The following is a 20,466-nucleotide window of genomic DNA, read 5'->3' as shown; positions in this document are numbered from 1 at the left end:
TTTAAGAAGTATCATATGTGGCATTCCTTTGTGCTGACAGGGGGAGAGAGAATAGAATAATTTAAGAACATTTTATCAACAAAATACATGACTCAGTTTAATATTAAATATAAATAATGCTTCTTTTTACGTAAATGTTTTCAGAACTCGATATGAGTTTTAGAATCCTATTTCTCAAACCATATTAGGATCTAATTATTGCACTCCTTCTAGAAATAAAAAAAAACCAGAAAGACAGTAGGTGTCCATTGATTGGAGAAGGGCTGAAAATACAGTTATATACATGTAATATATTATTATTATAGAGTAAGAAATGACTGAGGAATTTGGAGAAACATGGGGAGATTTGCACTTAATAAAAGAAGTATGAAAAAACCACATATCTGACCCAAACAACATAAAAGAAAAGATCCCTAGCAGTAAGCTAAACTCAATTTTTGGATAACTAATGAAGGTTTCAGAAAATTGTAAATGAAGGACATATCCCTTACAGAGACTAGGGGCTATTACAGCAGATGTATTTGTGGTTAGATAAATCAATCACTCTTTAGTAGTTAGTAAGTTTGGCTTAATTTTGGAAAGAGTGATGTAAGAAGTTATAGCAGATTCTAGTTATCCTAAGAAACTACCCAGGAAAGAAAAAAAAAAGAGTTGGGGATGTCAAGTGAAACTATAATCAATAAACCAAAATGGAAGCATCATTAAAGTCCTCTGTCCAGGCCGGATCTGTATAAGACAGTTAGAAACCTATTGGCACTTGTATTTTAGATCCTCTAAAAAGTTTGAAGCCAGACCACTTGGGGATCAATGAAATTTAGCTAGGGGTTCAAGCATGGTCCCAACTCAAGATTCAATTTCCTGCTCTACATTGGAGTTAAAAACAAGGGCAAGAAGGGAATCTGGGAACTAGCCACCCATCTAGAGCTAATGCAAGGCAGTAATGGAGGTATACAAAACTCAGCAAGGAAAAGACAGGACCCAGCCACCCAGGCAACAGTGTGAAAGAACAAAGAACCTGACACTGACGTAAAGTCCCAATCTAAGACTAGAGATATGAGTAAACAGAAGAAAATCTCTTAAATAACGAATACTAGGAATCAAAGGAAACTGATGAATGGATTTGGATTGAAGTATATGGAAGAAATGAGGCAAGGGGTTTAAAAAATAAAATTAAATTTCTCCAGAAAAAAAATATTAAGAGAATAATCTACTGTTCTAATGGTCACATTCATTCCAGGGCTTCCATCTTTGTGAATTTGGCCAACATCTCCATAACTTGCACTCAGTCTGATTAAAAGGTACAACCCCTTTTTCTATGCAATGAAAACACTCAGAGAATTTCAAAGACAGATCACAGAAGGGTAAAGTGGTAGTGGATTTGAAATTGCATGTTATGCATGTAGCCTGACTAATCAGTTGCCCATGAAACATTGTGCTCATCAGCTTAAAACACAGGTTTGTGAGTGTTCTCTGGGAGAAGACAATGAGAATCCAATTCTTGGTTGGTTTCCTCTAATTCCACTTCCTTCTTTACTTCATCCAGTAGTTCACAGGGAAACTACCGTACATCTTGCTAGTCATGCATAGCCCCAAAAGGTAGCAATCAGGCTCCACACAGAACTGAGCATGGCAAATGTGTCCCCTTCACTTGAATATGTAAGAGAGTGTGTAATTTATGTCAGAGAGAAACGTGCATTGAACTTATCTTCTTCACTTGCATTACTTCTAAACTCTTATTTAGGAAAGACCCACAGTTAAACACAGCGGATGAACCCTGCCTACCGCATGGCTCAGTTCTATCATTTCTAAATGACTCATTGTCAGCAGATCCATTTACTAATTTACTGACATTTGAGACTTCCCATTGCCTGTTTTGGCAAGTAATTCCTCTGTTTCCCAGAGAAGGGTCAAAAAACATTCTCTGAATTTCTGGAGGTGATTGAGCATTTGAAGGATAGATTTCATGGAACAGGTATTATGCAGGTTCCACAGACCAGTCATAGAAGGAGTCATTATTGGCTTGTGGCAGATGGGGAAAAAAAGATTGAATTTGCTGCTTTGCATTCATCTTGAGTAGGGATATTGTTGCTATTTCACTGAACTTCCTAGAAATCAAGTTCTCTTGGTGAATATGAGGCAGAAGACTTTCTCTTTTTTGGGGGAGGGTATTCATTTCCTGACTTCACTGACTTGCAGCATCTTTCCTCTCCTTTAACTCCTCAATTAACTTTCTTTGCTTCAGTTTCAGTTGGCCTCTAGTGCCCTTTTCAAACCAGGTCCTCAGTGCATTAGCCAGTAGACACTGGCACCAATAAGTCAAAGTCATCAATATGTGGAGGTGTCCCTGAGGAGCCTACTAAGCTTGGAACACCTTCTCTACTGAAGCCATTGACTGAAGCTTCCTACCACTTCTCACAGACCAATCCTGCTTCTAGCTTCTAATTGCCAAGATACTACTTCTGACAATTTCAGATCCCCTTCAGGGTTATCATTGAAAACATAGTATTCACAGAGGAAACAACATACAGAGACTATTGATTTCCATAGCAAATATGTATGTAAATATGTATCTGGTTTCTTTGAAGTGTTTAAGTACATGTTCCACAGTGTACCATCCATAGGCCACATGAGAGCACTCCCACATGCCCAGACAGATTTGTATTGCTACTGCATCCAGAAGTACCACTTCTGAGGATTCAAGATAGAATGGTCCTAAGTGAGTCATAATATCTCCATATGCACCTATTCATCTCTTACAGAAGTCTCAACTCCTTTCATTGAATTATATTTGTATATAGTCTTTTTTGTAACCCAGAACGTGGGGTCTGGCAAATCCCTATTTTAACCAATGGCATCTAGCAGGTCTTCAGAAATTTAATTGGTACTGAAATTTTTATTCAATGAAAAACAGCACAGCTTCACAAATTCATCTTTATTTTCTTCCATGTTATTTATATTCGTGGGTTCGTTAGATTTCTTTTAATCTAGAACACATAGCTTAAGATCTCAGAGTATTCCTGGATATCAGTTGTGATTGGGACAGCCACTATGCCAGATAACTGGAGGAAGTCACAGAATTTTGCAATGGTAGAACTATACACTCATATTGGCTTCCTCTGTTGGAGGTCCCTGTGTGATAGGTCTCACAGAATATTCCCTGCTTCTCTGCTCCTAACAGTTACAACTTCCTGGTCATGAACTTCATGTTCTGGTGGACATTCTTAACCTCAGCCACAGAATTCTGATACACACAAGTGACTCCTATGTTGTCAGGTCAGAAAGAGTGTGTATTTTCCAGGATTCTAACTCAGTAGCCTTGCCTCTCCCTCTACTCTGCCCATACAAAATCCCACCTTCAGGCCCCAATGGGTGGTGGTTGGATGAAGAGTTGGGGACTATTTCAAGAAACCTTAAAATTACATGGGTTATTTAGACCTAGAGGGAAAAAATGAAAATTGAGATATGACCTACTTGCATCTTAAAGGAATACACAAATTGAAAATATCCAGAAACATTATAACCAAAATTTGTAAAGAAAAAAGAACAAAAAACTATGGCAATGAGCCAGAAAGAAAGAGTTCATGTGCCAGGGGACTACATCCAGGATCACAGAAACCAGTGGTTCATTTACTATGAAGAAAAGAACTAAAAGGAAAATATACCTAAAACATAAGGCAAACAAATCTTAATAAAATCTCCTTCAAAATTGAATATAATATTATTGGGGAAAATGGATCTTTACTCTCATTACAATATACATAAATTGTCTCAAAAGCCTTATTGCAGTTTTAAGCTTTAATATTAACTAATTGATTTTTTACATAAAATGGTGGAGAAGAGACAGCAGCTCAGTAGAACTCTCCCAATATTGCCTCCAAAGAACTTTAAAGTAACATCTGAAGTGGAATTTTGGGGTGGCTGAGACAACAAAAGTTTGGGGTGAGATATTATTCCAGCCAAAAAAGAATTTAGAATGTCAGCCAAAGAAGTCTATGACATGGATTGAGGGCCAGCCTGGAGCACATGTGTAAGTAAAGGTTTTGAACAACTAGTCAGAAAGAGATCACAGAGGACCCTCTGCTGTCACTGGGCACAGAATCCTCTTGCCTTGCCCATACACAGGTCCTCATCTTAGTTCTGCATCACAGTTCTGTGGTGAAGAGAACCACTAGCACTTGTGGCCTCAGAAGGCTCTGAAACTGGTCACAGTTCCAAGGCAGAAAAGAGTTCTTGTGATCAGTTACCTTGGTCTCAGTCTTAAGTCAGAACATAACACTACTACTTGGAGGCATAGGAAATTGTTGTAGATCTGGTAATAGAAACACAAATTACCCAACAGGGAAGCAGGATGGGAAGTGGATAAGAGATATTTGGATATAAAAGAGAGGGCAGATGAAAGAAGGCAGGGGTCAGAGGCAAAACAGACCTTAAAGGAGGAATAAGATAAAAAGAAATAGAGGTGGATAAACAGGAGAAAATAGGATAGAGAGAAATGCACAGTAAGTAATCTTAACTGTGAATGTGAATGGGAGGAATTCTTCAACAAAAAGGAAAGGATAGCAAATTGAATTGGAAAACAGAGTCCAATAATCATGTTCTTTACAATAAACACACTTGAAGCAGAAAGATATACATAGAATTAAAATAAGGGATTAAAGTAGAATCTATTTTGTTTCAGATGAAGTAGAAAAGACAGGAATAGTGATAATGATCTCAGACAAAGCAAATGGAAAAATAGACCTAATTAAAGGAGAAAAAGCAGGGAAATTTCCTTTCAATAAAAGGTAGCTTAGACAAAAAAGTAATACCAAACTAAACATATATGCGCCAAGTGGCATGGAATTTAAATTATTTTAAAATATTTTTTTAATTCGCTTTAAACACTAAAAATCAAATACACAGTGATAAAAGAAAAAGAAACATTATAAACTGAATTACTAAAATAAATACAAAAATAGGGGAAAAAAGCATTTCATGTGCACAGCACAACATAAAAGGGGATTCAAAATATACAGCAATAAAATTCTGTTCCAAGAAAGCCTCTGTAATAAATACTAAACATTGTGTTCCAAGCTATTCAGCTTTCCTTTGCTTCCTTGTAAGTTTTCTTTTGTTCTCTGCTATGCTCTTTCCTTCCCCATTCCTTCACCTCCCTCCAAGAAGGCTACAATTGACCATGCATATATTTGTATAAGGATAGATAGATAGAAACACATGCATGTACATTTATGTACACATACACACACACACACACACACACACACACATATATACATACACTTGTATACACATACATATGCTTGGATATCTATAATCATACTAATATAGAGACATATACATATATAAGCATCTATGTAAGACTGTGCCATAATTGTTTGTCCTCTGTTTCTCTGGGGGTAGATAGCATCTTACTTCATAGTTTCAAGTCTTTCCATACTTTTCTAAGTCCACCAACTCATTGTTTCCTATTCCACATCAATATTCCAGGCTTATACTGTATAGTTATTTTAAATAGTTTAAAATAACATTGATTAAACTGGCTGACATATAATGTAATTTCCCTATTTTTTCTTTTGATTCAATGTATTTTAGCATTAATTTTGTACGAGATCATGATTACTACCTTTGCTTTTTTCCCTTATATGTTCTACTCTTGATCTTTATTTTATGTTTGTGTGTATCTCTTATTTCTTATCCCTCCTGACTCCTCTGCTTTACTTCTACCCACTAACTTGCCCTCCTGTTATTTAATCTAATCTGCCACCTAAGATCCCTTCCTTACTCTTTCCCCACTACCCTAAAATCCCTCCCTTATCTCTACCCATTCCCTGTACTCTTAGCCTTTTATTTCTTTCTAAATTTAGAAGAAATTTATGCATATACACACACATATATAGGCATATGTATGTGTGTATGCATTGTTCCCTTTTAAAACCATTCCTGATGAGAGTACAGTTCCAGAACTACAAGTCCTGCCTCATCTAATTCCACTGTTTCAGTTCTTCCTCTCCTACCTCATTTTAATAAGATAGTTACTCTTTTTACCTTTTTCCTAAATAGTGTACTTTTTAGTGTCAGATCATACTCTACTCTACCTCAATCTTTCTTTTGAACTACACAATTGTTAAAAATCTTAGACATATGATTTACATTTCCTTATAAAAAAAAGTAAAGAGTCTGTTCTTTTTGATTCATTTATAATTAGTCTTAAATGTTTACCTTATATTTGTCTTGGATCTTGTATGTCAAATTTTATATTAATTTCAGGTTTTTTTGCAACAAAATTTAAAAGTCTGATAATTCATTGAGTTTTCATTTTTTAAAAAAATTCAAGAGCATGCTTAACTTTGCTGGGTATGATATGCATGGCCACAACCTCAGTCCTTTTGCATTTTAATATGTAGTTTTCTAAGACCTGCAGTCTTTTGTGTGGCTGCTAATAGGTCTTGTGTGATTCTAATTGTGGCTTAGCCACATTTGAATTTCTTTTTCTTGTTGTTTGTAATATTCTCTTCTTGAGCTGGGGGTTTCAGAATCTAGCTATGATATTCCAGTAGGTTTTCCTTGCAGTATCTCTTTCAGGTGGTGATCAGTGGGTTTTATTTCCCTACTTCTCCTTTCACCTGTTGTTCTAATACTATAGGACACTTTTCTTTAATTATTTCTTGCTTTATTGTATCAACATTCTTTTTCTGATTTTAGATTTCAGGTAGTCCATTTTTCTTATTTTTTTTTCTTCTTGATCTCTTCTACAGATCAGTAGTTTTTCGTATGAGATATTTCACACTCTTCTATTTTTTTATATTTTTTATAATTTGTTTTATTTCTTGGTCTCTTATAACTTTGCTAGCTTCCTCTTGCCCAATTCTAATTTTCAAGGAGTAACTTTCTTCCTCAAGATTATGGATCTCCTTTTCTAGTGGTTGACTTTCTTTTCATAATCTTTTTGTTTTTCTTGGATTGTTCTTAGTTTTTAATTTTTTTCCCTCAATTTCTCTCATCTGATTTTTAAAGTCTTTTTAAAGTACTTGTATGAATTCTTTTGGGCAGATGATCACCTGCAATTTGACATTACTCTTTTGGATAAGAGAGGCTTTTTTTTTTTGCTTCAATGTCCTGTGAAGAAGAAATCAATTCTTCTCTATTCCAATAATAACTTTTTAGGATTGAGTTCTTTCTCTTTTGCCTGCTCATAGGTTTTTTTTTTAATAGAAGCTTGTTTCACATCTAGTCCTGGGTTAAGGGGAATGGTGTCTCTGACCTCACATCCTCTTTCTGTTCTCCCTTCAAACGTGGAACAAAATGAAAAGTTATGCTCTCCTGTAAATGCCCACAACCAGCAGCATTCCCCTGCCCCACTGCTTTTGTACTCATTCAGGGCCCTGTCTCAGTAGCACAGCTTGGCCTGGCATCCCTTATCAGCAGATTTTCCCTCCATCTTCCCCTGCTCAGAGGCCAACTCCCCACAGTTGCACCACCAATGAAGATAAAACAAAAGTAATTATCGGGAGTTACTTTGCCCAATTGTATTTCAGGAAATCTGATAATCTAAGTGAAATAAATATATGTTAAGGGAAATATACACTGCCCAGATAAAGAGAAGAGGATAAAAAATACTTTAATGATTCTATCTTAAAAAAAGAAATTGAACAAGCCATCAATGAGATTCCTAGATACTACCAAGCAGACTAAAAGATCATATATTATAATAAATGGGATTTAAAAAATAACAATGCAGACTCATTCAATATTAGTATATTTATCAGCGTAGTTATATGGATCAAAACAAACAATAAAAATAATGTGATTATCTCAATAGGTGGAGAGAAAGCTTTTTAAAAAATACAACACTCATTCTTCTGAAAGGCAATTTGGAACTCAAAATTAAAAGAAAACACAGTTAAAATAAATAAATAATTATTTTTTAAAAAAAGTAAATTTATTTTTGCACAACTAAAATCAATGCAGCCAAAATTAGAAGAAAAGCAGAATAATGGGGCAGGGGAAGTATTTGCAATAAGTATCTCTTATACAGGCATCATTCCTCTAATATAGAGAGAACTGAGTTAAACTTAGAAGAATACAAGTAATTTCCAAATTGATCAATGGGATAAATTATGAGAGGAAATGAACAGGTGGCTTTCAGATAAATAAATCAAAGCTATCTATACTCCCATGAAAAAATTCTGTAAGACACTATTGATTAGAGAAATGATAATTAAAACAACTCTGTGTTACCACCTCACATTTATCAGATTGGCTAATATAGAAAAAGAAAAGAAAATGATAAATATTGGAGGGAGTGTGGGAACATTGGGACAGTAAAGCAAGGTTGTTGTTCACAGGAGTTGTGAACTGATCCAATCATTCTGTAGAACAATTTGGAACTATGTATACAGGGTTATAAAACTATGTATAACCTTTGATCTAGTAATGTCACTGCTAGGGGTATATCCCAAGAAGTCATAAAGAAATAATTAAAATATCAAGGAGCCAGTCAGGATTACACAAGACTTAGCAGCTTCTATAGTAAAGGATCAGAGGCTTTGGTATATAATATTCTGGAAAACAAAGGAGCTTGGAATACAAACAAGGATCAACTACCCAGCAAAATTGAACATAATCTTTCATGGGAAAGTGGACAGTCAATGAAATTGGGGGACTACAAAACTTTCCTGATGAAAAGAACAGAGCTGAACAGAAAATTTGATCTTCAAATACAAGATTAAAGACAAGCGTAAAAAGATACAAAGGAAAGGAAAAAAAATGTTATTCCATAAGATTAAACTGTTTACATCTGTACATAGAAAGGTGATACTTGTAACTCTTCATAACTGTATGTCTATTAGGGGAGTTGGAAGGAGTACACTTAGAAAGAAGTTACTGGTGTAAGTCGACTTTGATGTGATGGTATAAAAAATAAGGGTAAAAAGGAATGAACTGGGAGAAGAGGGAAGTGGGAGGTAGAATGGTGTAAATTTTATAACATAAAGAGGTACAAAATAACAATTTCAGTAGAAGGAAAGAAAGAAAGTGTGCAGCATTGTTTAAATATTACTCTCATCAGATTTAGCTGAAAGAGGGAAGAAAATAAACACACAGTTAAGTATTGATATTTATCTTACCCTATAGGGAAGTAGGAGGGGAAAAGGGAAGGGAGGAGTATGAAGATAAGAGGAAAGGCAGAAAGGAGGGTAGTGGTAGAAGGGGAAAGGAGAAAGAAAATGAGGTCTGATAGAATGGAGGGCAGTGGTCAGAAGGAAAGCACTGGGGAGGCAGGACAGGGTGAAAGGAGAGAGAAAAGTATAAATGGGGTGATAGGATTCAGGAAAAAAAGACAGTAAACCATAACAGTAAATGTAAATGGGATGAAATCTCCCATGAGTGGAATTGGATAGCAGAGTGTATTAAAAATCAGAATCTTACCAAGAAAAAATATGTTGCTTACAAAAACAGAAAAACAAAAACAAAAACAAAAACCAAACAAGACAAAAACCAACACACACACACACACACACACACACACACACACACCACACACACACACTCACACAAAATTTGAAGCAGAGAGATACACACAAAGTAAAGGTAAAGGGCAAGAGAAGGGTATGTTATGCTTCAGCTGAAGTAAACAAAAAAGTAGGGGTAGCAATCCTGATTTAAGATAAAGCAAAAGCAAAAATAGATCTAATTTTAAAAGATAAGAAAGGAAACTAAATTTTGCTAAAAGGTACCATAGACAATAAAGTAATATCAACACTAAATATTTATGCACCAGAAGGTATAGCATCTAAATTCATGGAGGAGGAGTTTAGTAAGTTTCAGGAAGAAAGAGACAGGAAAATTATACTAGTGGGGGAACTCAATTTCCTTCTCACAGAACTAGATAAATCTCACCAGAATATAAATAAGAAATAAGTTAAGGAGGTGGATAGAATTTTAGAAAAAAGGTAAATATGAAAGACCTATGGAGAAAACTGAATAGGAATTGAAAGCAATACACTTTTTTTTTTTAATGATACACAACACCTACACAAAAGTTGACATGTGTTAGGACATAAAAACCCCCAATAAAATGAAAAAAAGCGGAAATATCAAATATATTCTTTATGGATCATGATGTAATGAAAACTACATGTCAAAAGGGCCATGGGAAGAGGAAAGTAATTGGAAATTAATAATCTAATCCTAAAGAATCAGACCACACAAGGAATAAATCAATAAATTTAAAAAAAATCAGTTTTATCAAAGGAAACCACAATAATGAGACAAAATACCAACACTTATATGATGAAGCCAAAAACAGCTCATGGTGGAAATTTTATTTCTCTAAATACTTATATGAATGAAATAGATAAAAAGAAATCACTGAACTGAGCATTTAACTAAAAAAGCTGGGAAAAGAACACATTAAAACTCCTCAGTTAAATACCAAATAAGAAATTATGACAATCAAAAAAGAGATTAATAAAATTGAAATTGAGAAAAGTATTGAACTAATAAGTGAAATTAAGAGCTGTTTTTTTTTTAAAGATGGGTCTTTGGTTAATTTCATTTAAAAAAGGAAACAAAAAAATTGTCAATATGAAAAATGAATAGGGTAAATTCACCATTTAATGAAGGGGAAAGTAATACAATAATTAGGAGTTATTTTGTCCAACTGCCAACAAATAAATTTGACAATCTAAGTTAAATGGAGTAATATTTTAATAAAACATAAACTGCCAGGTTAACAGAAGAGGAAATAAAATACTTAACTCTGTTTCAGAAAAAAAGAAATTGAAAAAGCTATCCATCAATTCCCTAAGAAAAATATCTCCAGGGTCAGATGGATTTACAAGTGAATTCTACCAAACATAGAAAGAAAAATTTATTCCAATACTACGCAAACTACTTTTGAAAAATGAGTGAAGAAGGAATCCTACCAAATTCCTTTTATGACACAAATATGTCACTGATACCTAAACCAGGAAAAGCCTGAACAGAGAAAGAAAGTTATAAACCAATTTCCTTAATAAATATTGATTCAGAAATATTAAATAAAATATTAGGAAAGAGATCACAGCAATTTATTACATGTATGATACACCATGACCAAGTGGGATATAGATGAGTAATGAAGGCCTGATTTAACAACACTAACAGTAATCATATGATTATCTCTATAGAAGTAGAAAAAGTGTTTGACAAAATATGGCACCAGTTTTATTGAAAACACTAAAGAGCATAGGAAATAAATGGAGTTGTTTTTAATGATAAGTAGCATATATGTAAAAGCATAAGCTTGAATTATCTGTAATGGGGATAAGCTAGAAGCACTCCAAATAAGATCAAGGGTAAATCAAGGATATTCATTATCACCACTGCTAACCTATACAGAATTACATGAATTTATTTGAGCAGAACCAGGAGAACATTGAAAAAAGTATTGGCAATATTGTAGGATGAAGAACTATGAATGACTTAGCTATTAGCAATATAACAATCCATGACAATTCCCAAGGAATCATGATGAAACATGCTATCTACCTTCAGAGAAAGAAATGATATTGTCTGAATAAAGACTGAAGCATTCTTTGGTTCTTTCATTCTTTTCATTTTTAATGTTCATGTTTTCTTATTCAAAAAGACTAATAAGGAAATGTTTTGCATGATAGCACATGTATTATCTATATTAGATTACTTGCCATAATAGGGAGGGGGAGGGAAGGGATCGATAATATTTGGAAACTAAAACTTTTTTTTCTTTTAAAGATGCTAAGAATTTTTAAACATCTAATTGGGGAGAAATAAAATATTATTTAAAATAGTAACATTTGAATTTTAAAGAATAAGGGCAATTACCCAGCAGATAAATGGTCAAAGGATATGATTATGGAAATTTCAATAGTTATATGATGAAATGTTCCTAATCAATGATGTAATTGAGACTCCATCTCACATCTCTTGGCTTGGAGATGATGATAACACAAGTAATTACAAATGTTAGAGGACTGTGGTAGTACAGGCACACTAATGCACTGTTGGTGAAGCTTTTCTCCTGGAACAGGTATTCTGAAAAACAACTTGCAACTATGCACACAAAAACATTTAAGTGTGAATATCTTTTAATTTAAAAAATTCATTATTAGGCCTCTTCCCCAAGGAAATGAGAGAGTGAGGAAGTTTACTCATATTTGTACCATTATTTATGGTAATTATTTTTGGACTGGCAAAGGAAAAGCATGAGCTAATAAGGACATAATATGAACAAAATACTGAATTTATAAAAATAGAGCAATTTGAAAACTAATAAAATGTGCAAATTTAGCCATTTTTAAAGAGAACATTTACTGAGCACCTATTATGCGGCAGACACGATGCTATGTATTTTACAAGTATTTAAATTGATCTTCACAACAAGATTCAGAGGTAATTACTATTATTATCTCCATTTTCAGGTCGAGAAATATGAAGCCACAAAGGTTATAAAGTTTGCCAAGGTTCAAAAAGCTAGTAAATATTTGAGAGTGAATATAGACTCAGATTTTCCTCATTCCAGGCTCAATTTTCTATTCACTGTACCACTTAATTGCCTCAAGCATCAGAAAAAAAATACTAAAAGAAAAAAAAAGGAGAATTCACAAGAGCTGAAAAGAAAATAAAGTGAACTATTATAAATGATTTTGCCCAAATACATGCCAGCAAATAGATAATTGAATGGCATTGCTGAATATTAACAAAAATAAATAAATCAAAATTAACAGAACAAGAAACAGAAAATTTACAATGGCCAATCTGAAAAAAAGAGAATAAATTGAACAAGTCACAAATGAATTTGAAAAGGGTAGAAATTAGGACCAGATAGATTTACACGTGAATTATATCATTCTTAGAACAATTATCTCTAATATTGTTTTCTTCCAAAACAGAGAAAGAAGTCATCCTATCATTCTCCTTCTATGAGACAAATAAACCCAAAATTAAGAAAGAAAACTACTGACTAATATATCTAATGGGTATTGTTGGAAAACTTATATTAAATAAAATTTTAGCAAAGAGGCTACAGCAATATCATGAAAAGACTATACAAAATGATTAGTTTCAAATTTCATTTCATACATTAGCTACATAATCATTTCAACTCTCTGCATCTTAGTTTCCTCCTTTATAAAATATAGGGGTTGAACTAATGGCCTTTCAGGTTCCTTTCATTTGTAAATCTATGATCTTATGCTTGAGGGGTGACATGTGATAACTCTTTTCATGTATTTGAATCATGGTCATGTAGTATGCCTACTATACTTTTTCTATTTGGCTTCAGAAAACAGCTTTAGAAGCTGGAAAGGTTGTTAAAAAATTGCTTAGTGGAAATGACAAATTCCTAATGATTGGAACAATACAAAAGTAGAATTGACTATGTCAATAGCTGGGGATCTTCCTCTCACTATAGATTTTCAGGAAAAGCCTACACAACCCATTATAGATTTACAATATTTTGGCAATTGATATTCATATATAGATTGGATTCATGATCTTTTCCTCTAAAATCCACCCTCTTTCTGTACATCCTAGTGCTATAGTAGGGACTACTCTCCTTTTAATCAATAATCACATGAGGAAAAAAAGTGCAAGAGAACAAGCATTTATTAAGTGGTTTCTAAGTACAAAGCACTTCACAAATGTCTCATTCGATCCTCACAACAGCCCTGTGAGGAAAGTGCTATTATGAACCAACTTTTACAATAGGAGAAACTGAGACAGATAGAGATTAAGTTACTTGCACCAGGACTACACAATTAACAATTATCTGAGTATGGATTGAAATCAAGTCTTCCTGATTCCATGTTTGGTACATTATCCACCACAAAATAGCTCAGTTATCCTCACACCTTCAATCTCATTCACACCTATATTCAATTTGGTACTACTCTTGTTGATTGTAGTTGTAAAAGTCTTATGTCTACTCCTCTGCATTCAAAAGACCAATTCCTAGTGCTGTGCCCCATCCATTATTTCCTGCTTGATTAATGGAATAGGCTTCAAATTATTTTGCCTCCTCCCATTCTTTCCCTCTATGACTCATACTCCACAAAGCTACCATATTAACAATATGAAGCCAAATTTCTGCTCAAAAAGATGTAGTGGTTCCCTCTTGCCTCTAGGATAATATATTAATTGCTCTGATCACATATGGAAATAACCTACCTTCCCAGAACTATTACAAATTAGATAATTTTAAACATTCAATAGTTGATCTGGGGACTTCCAGGAGCCAAGATGGTAGAGTAAGCAGTAAATCACTTTCACTCTCTCATACTGTCCTGTGGGGGGAAAAACAAACAAACAAGCAGAAAATAGCATCCCAGGAAAAATCCTGGAACATCAGAGACAGCAGAAAGTTGGGGTGGAGCAATCTTTCAGGCTGGGAAACTTGAGTATCTGCCAGAAAGGTTTGTCTCTCTAAGGTAGGGAAGCTCATTCCAGGACAAGAAGTTTCCCAGCAAGTCTTACCAGAGCAAATGAGCAGGAGATCCTGAGCCTCAGGGTGATAAAGCAGAAAAACATCAACACAAGGATGCCTCATATGCCTTAGCACAAACAGGGGAATTGTCAGACCCCAGCTTGGAAAATCACCAACTGTGATTGTGAAGCCCTGGGTGGGTAGGCATCCTCTAGTGGCCAGAACTCCACATATTTCAGCACACCCCAAAGTGGGCAGGCATCCTCCATCAGCCAGACCTCCACATACTTTAGTTAGCCCTGGGAAAATGCAGAAAAAACCCACCTGGCCTCATCAAATTCCAGACACCACCACTAGGACAGCAGATCAGCACCAGGTAAGCTGCCAGACATATATAGCCTCCAGCTGCCAGCAAACAAAGTCAGTGATGAAGGTCCTGGCCCCCAGAACAAGAAGCTTGGAATAATGTCCCCTGTATCCCAGAAGCAGAAATCAACTTTGAAAGCCAGAAAATATGCAAATAAAATGGGTTAAAAGCAAAAACAACACTGACCATAGACAATTTCTATGGGGACTGGGAACATCAAAACACAAATTCAGAAGAGGACAACATTGTGTATATGCTTATATCTGAAAACCCAAAGGGAAATAAAAATTTGTCACAAGACCAAAAAACATTCTTGGAAGAGCTCAGGAATGATTGGAAAAGTCAAATAAGAGATGTATAAGAGAAGTGGAAAAAAGAAAAAAAAGAAAAAAGAAATGAGAGGTATTCAAGAGAGAGTCAAAAGCTTGGAAATGGAAGGAAGAAGTTGACTGAAACAACCCATTCCTTAAAAAATACAATTGGCCAAATTGGGGGGAAAAAATGGGGAAAACAACGCCCTAAAAAGTAGAATTGGCCAAATGGAAAAAAGTTACAAAAATTCACTGGAGGGAAGAACTCCTTAAAAACTAGAATTGGCCACTCATTCCACAATTGAGAAATGGTCAAATGATATGAACAGGCAGTTCTCAGAGGAAGAAACTAAAGCTATCTATAGTCATGTGAAAAAAGTTCTAAATCACTATTGATTAGAGAAATGCAAATCAAAACCAGTCTAAGATACCACATCACACCTATCAGACATGACTAAACAGGGCAATGATAAATGTTGAAGATGTGGGAAAATTGGAACACTAATACACCATTGGTGGAGTTATGAAATGATCCAAACATTTTGGAGATCAATTTGGGATGATGACCAAAGGGCTATAAAATTGTGCATATTTGACCCAGCAATAGCACTTCTAAGGCTGTATCTGAAAGAAATCATAAAAATGGGAAAAGGACCCATAGAAATATTTATAGCAGCTCTTTTTGTGGTGGTAAAGTATTTGAAATTGAGAGGATACCCATCAAATGGGGAATGGCTGAACAAATTGTGGTATATGAATTTAATGGAATACTTTCATGCTATGAGAAATGATGAGCAGGTAGAATTAAAAAAAAAACTTGGAAAGCCTTACATGAAGTAATGCAGAGTGAAATGAACAAATTCAGGAGAACATTGTACACAGTAATAGGCACATTATGGGATGACTGATTTTGATTGACTTGCCTCTTCACAATAATGCAAGAATCTAAGACAACTCCAAAAGATTCATGATGGAAATTGCTATACATAGGCAGAGAAAGAAATATGGAATCTAATGCAGATGGAAGCACACTATTTGCTCTAATTTTCCTTTGTTATTTTGTTTCATTTCTTCATTCTCACTGTTTCTCCCATCAATTCTAACTGTTCTTTACATCATGACTAAAGGGAAAATATATGTAACATGAGTGCATATGTAGAGTCTATGTTGGATTGTATGTCATCTCGGGGTGGAGGGGGGAGAAATGGGAAGGGGAGAAAGTTTAAAACACAAAATATTATGGAAGTAAATGTTGAAAACTAAAAATACATAAATTTAAATAATAAAAAAGAGGATGCATATTAAACTTCACTATATAATGTGGGACTTCAACAGAAGTTTTGCAATTTTTTTGTTTCTTTTTTCTCCATCTACCAATTACAAAATTAAAAAAAAAAGCACAGAATTGGCCAAATGGAAAAGGAAGTACAAAAGCTGACTGAAGAAAGTAATTTCTTAAAAGTTGAAATTGGGCAAGTAGAAACTAAAGACTCTGTGAGACATAAAGAAATAATCAAACAAAATGAAATGAATGAAAGAAAATAGAATAAAATGTAAAATACCTCATTGGAAAACAAAAACAAACAAAGAAACAAAACAAGGGATCTTGAAAATATATCCAGAAGAGATTAATCACAGTCAGGATTACTCGGGATCTAGGAAAATCTACCTTAAACGATCAGAGGGCTTGGAATATAATATCCTGGAAGTCAAAGAAGTTTGGATTACAATAAAGAATCAACTGCCCAGCAAAATTGAGGATAATCTTTCAGGAGAAAAGATGGATATTGAAATAGGAGTCTTCCAAAATTTCCTGATTTTAAAAAAAGAGCTGAATAGAAAATTTGATCTTCAAATAAATGATTGAAGAGAAGCATAAAAAAGTAAACCAGAAAGGAAAAAAGTGGCATTCAATAAGGTTTAACTGCGTACATCCCTACATTGGAAGATTAAACTTATAACTCTTGAGAACTGTATCTTTATTACAGCATTTAGAAGGGGTGTGTGTACAGGTTGACATTACAATACTGGGAAAGAAGGGAGGAAGGTCAGCATTGAACCTTTTTCTCACTGGATTCGGCTGAAAGAGGGAATATGATACACAGTCAGTTTTATGCAGAAATCTATCTTCCCCTATAGGAAGTAAGAGGGGAAAGGGAAAAAAGAAAGACTAGCATAGATAGAAGGGAGAGCAGAATGGACATAAGAAGTAGAAGGGGAAGGGGAAAGGAAAGGTAAGGAGGTTGATAGAAGGGAGGGCAAACAGTGAAAGGCAGTGGACAGAAGCAAAATAATAGTGAGTAAGAAAAGGGAGAAAGGAAAGAGAAAAGTATAAACAGAGGGGAAATAGGATGCAGAGAAAGACAGAGTTAGTAATCATAAGTGTGAATGGGACAAATTCATCCATTAAATGGAAGCAAATAGCAAAGTGGATTCAAAACCAGAATTATATAATCTGTTGCTTACAAGAAACAAATTTAAAGCAGAGAGATACACACAGAGTCAAGGTAAAAGGCTGGAGCAGAACATACTATGCTTAAACTGAAGTAAAAAAAAGTTATCAGGGTTAGCATTTCTGATCTCAGACAATGCAAAAACAAAAACGGATCTAATTAAAAGAGATTAGGAAGGAATAGATCTTGCTAAGAAGAACCATAAAGAATGAAGGAATATCAATGCTAAGCATACATGCACCAAATGATATACCATCCAGATTCTTAGAGGAGAAGCTAAGAAAGTTATAGAATGCAATAGATAGAAAAATTATACTAATGGAGAACCTCAACCTCCCTCTCTCAGAACTAGACAAATCTAACCACAAGATATATGAGAAAGAAGTTCATTTTAGAAAAGTTATGTATGGTAGATGGCTGGAGAAAATTAAATGAGGATAAAAAGAAATACATTTTTTTCCCCTCAGTGGCACATGGCACCTACACACACAAAAAAAAAATGTATTAGGGCATAAAAACCTCATAATCCATTGCAAAAAAAGGTAGAAAAATTAAATGTATCCTTTTCATATGATGATGAATTGAAAATTAGATATAATAAAGAGCCATGGAAAGATAGACTAAAATTTAATTGGCAACTAAACAATCTAATCCCAAAGAATGAATGGGTCAAACAAGAAATCACAGAAACATCAATAAATTCCTCCAAAAGATTGAAAATAATGAGATGACATACCAAAACTTATGGGATGCAGCCAAAGCAGTTCTTAGTAAATATTTTATATCTCTAAATGTATACATGAAAAAAAAATGAAGAGGAGATCAAAGAATTGGGCACATGACTAAAAATAGCTAGAAAAAGAACAAATTAAAAATCCCCAATTAAACACCTAATTAGAAACTCTGAAAATCAAAGTAGAGAATAATAAAGTTGAAATTAAGAAAATTATTGAACTAATAAATAAAATTAAGAGCTGGTTTTATGAAAAAAGCAATAAAATAGATAAAACTTTTGTTAATTTGATTAAAAAAGAAGAAAACCAAATTACCAACATAAAAAATGAAAAGTGTGGAGTCACTACCAATGAAGAGGAAATTAAAATAAAAATTAGGAGCTATTTTGCCCAACTGTATGAAAATTAATGTGACAATCAAAGTGAAATGGATGAAAATTTTCAAAAATATAAATTGGCCATATTAACAGAAGAAGAAATAAAATTCTTAAAGAAGCCAATAATTAACTCCCTAAGAAAAAAAATCTCTAGGGCCAGATGTATTTACAAGTGAATTCTACCAAACATTTAAAGAAAAAAAATAATTGCTATATTATATAAACTATTCAGAAAAACAGGTGGAGTCCCCCTGAATTACTTTTATGACAAAAATATGATGTTTATACTTAAACCAGGGAGAGCCAAAAGAAAGAAAGAAAATTATAGACCAATTTTCCTAATAAATATTAATGTAAAAATTTTAAGTAAAATAATAGCAAAGAGTTTGCAGCAATTTATCTTGAGGATGATACACTATGACCAGGTGGGATTTATAGAAGGAATGGCAGGGCAAGTTTAACAAAGGTAACAGAAATTATATAGTTATCTCAACAGAGGCAGAAAAATCTTTTTTTTAAGGCAGTTGGGGTTAAGTGACTTACCCAGGGTCACAGAGCTAGTAAGTGTCAAGTGTTTGGTCTGAGGCTGGATTTGAACTCAGGTCCTCCTGATTTCAGGATTGGTGCTTTATCCACTGTGCCACCTAGCTGCCACCTAGAAAAAGCTTTTGACAAAATATATCACCCATTGCTATTAAAAAAAACACTATACAACATAGGAATAAATGGAGTTTTTCTCAAAATGATAAGTAGCATCTATATGAAATTGGTTGCAAGCATTATCTGCAATGGGATAAGTTAGTTCCTTTCACAACAAGATCAAGAGTGAAATAAGAATATCAATTATTACCATTGTTATTCAATATTATAACAGAAATGTTAGCTTTAGAAAAATTAGAAGAAAAAGATATTAAAAAACTAAAATATGCAATGAAGAAAAAAAGCTATCATTCTATGAAGATAAGAATGGTAGAGAATCAACTAAAATTACTTGAAATAGTTAACAACATTAGCAAAATTGCTGGTTACAAAATAAATACACATAAGCCATTGGCATTTCCATATTTTACTAACACAGTCCAGTAATAAGGAATAAAAGGAGAAACTTCATTTAAAATAATTGTAGACAACATAGAATATTTGGGAGTCTACCTGCCAAGACAAGCCCAGTAAGTATATGAACACAATTACAAATCACTTTTCAAGTAAATAAAATCAGATTAAAAAATTGGAAAAAATATCAATTGCTCTTGGATAGACAGAGCTAATAGAATAAAAATGATAGTTGTAAAGGCAGCTAGGTGGTACAGTGGATAGAGTACTGGCCCTGGATTCAGGAGGACCTGAGTTCAAATCTGGCCTCAGACAAATAGCACTTACTAGCTGTGTGACCCTGGGAAAGTCACTTAATCCCATTGCCTAGCCAAAAAGAAAAAGAAAAACAAAAAGAACAAATGATAGTTCTACCTTTATTAAGTCTTTTTTTTAGTGTGATATCAATCATGCTACCAAAGTATTTTATTGATCTTTAAATAATTATAACAAAATCCATCTGGAAAAAAAGAGGTCAATAATATTAAGGAAAGTAATGAAAAAAATGCAAAGAAAGATGACTTATCTCTACCAGATATAAACGTATATTAGAAAGCAGCAAGCATCTAATGTATTTGATACTGGTTAAGAAAAAGACTGGTGGACCTGTGGAATAGGTTAGGTGCACAAGACGCTGTATTCAATGACTGTAGTAATCTATTGTTTGATAAACCCAAAGATTCCAGTTT

General features: G+C 33.9%; 1 pseudogene; it reads right to left on the bottom strand.

Annotated features, from left to right (window-relative positions):
- Positions 1-1,228: 1,228 nt before the first annotated feature.
- Positions 1,229-20,466, bottom strand: part of LOC110197094 (ubiquitin carboxyl-terminal hydrolase 49 pseudogene) — a 56,755-nt pseudogene continuing 37,517 nt past the window's right edge.

The sequence above is a fragment of the Phascolarctos cinereus genome, unplaced genomic scaffold, assembly GCF_003287225.1.
Source record: "Phascolarctos cinereus isolate Bilbo 61053 unplaced genomic scaffold, phaCin_HiC Scaffold_7;HRSCAF=346, whole genome shotgun sequence".
In the NCBI taxonomy this organism is placed as follows: domain Eukaryota; kingdom Metazoa; phylum Chordata; class Mammalia; order Diprotodontia; family Phascolarctidae; genus Phascolarctos; species Phascolarctos cinereus.
This window is presented reverse-complemented; position numbering and strand designations above follow the sequence as displayed.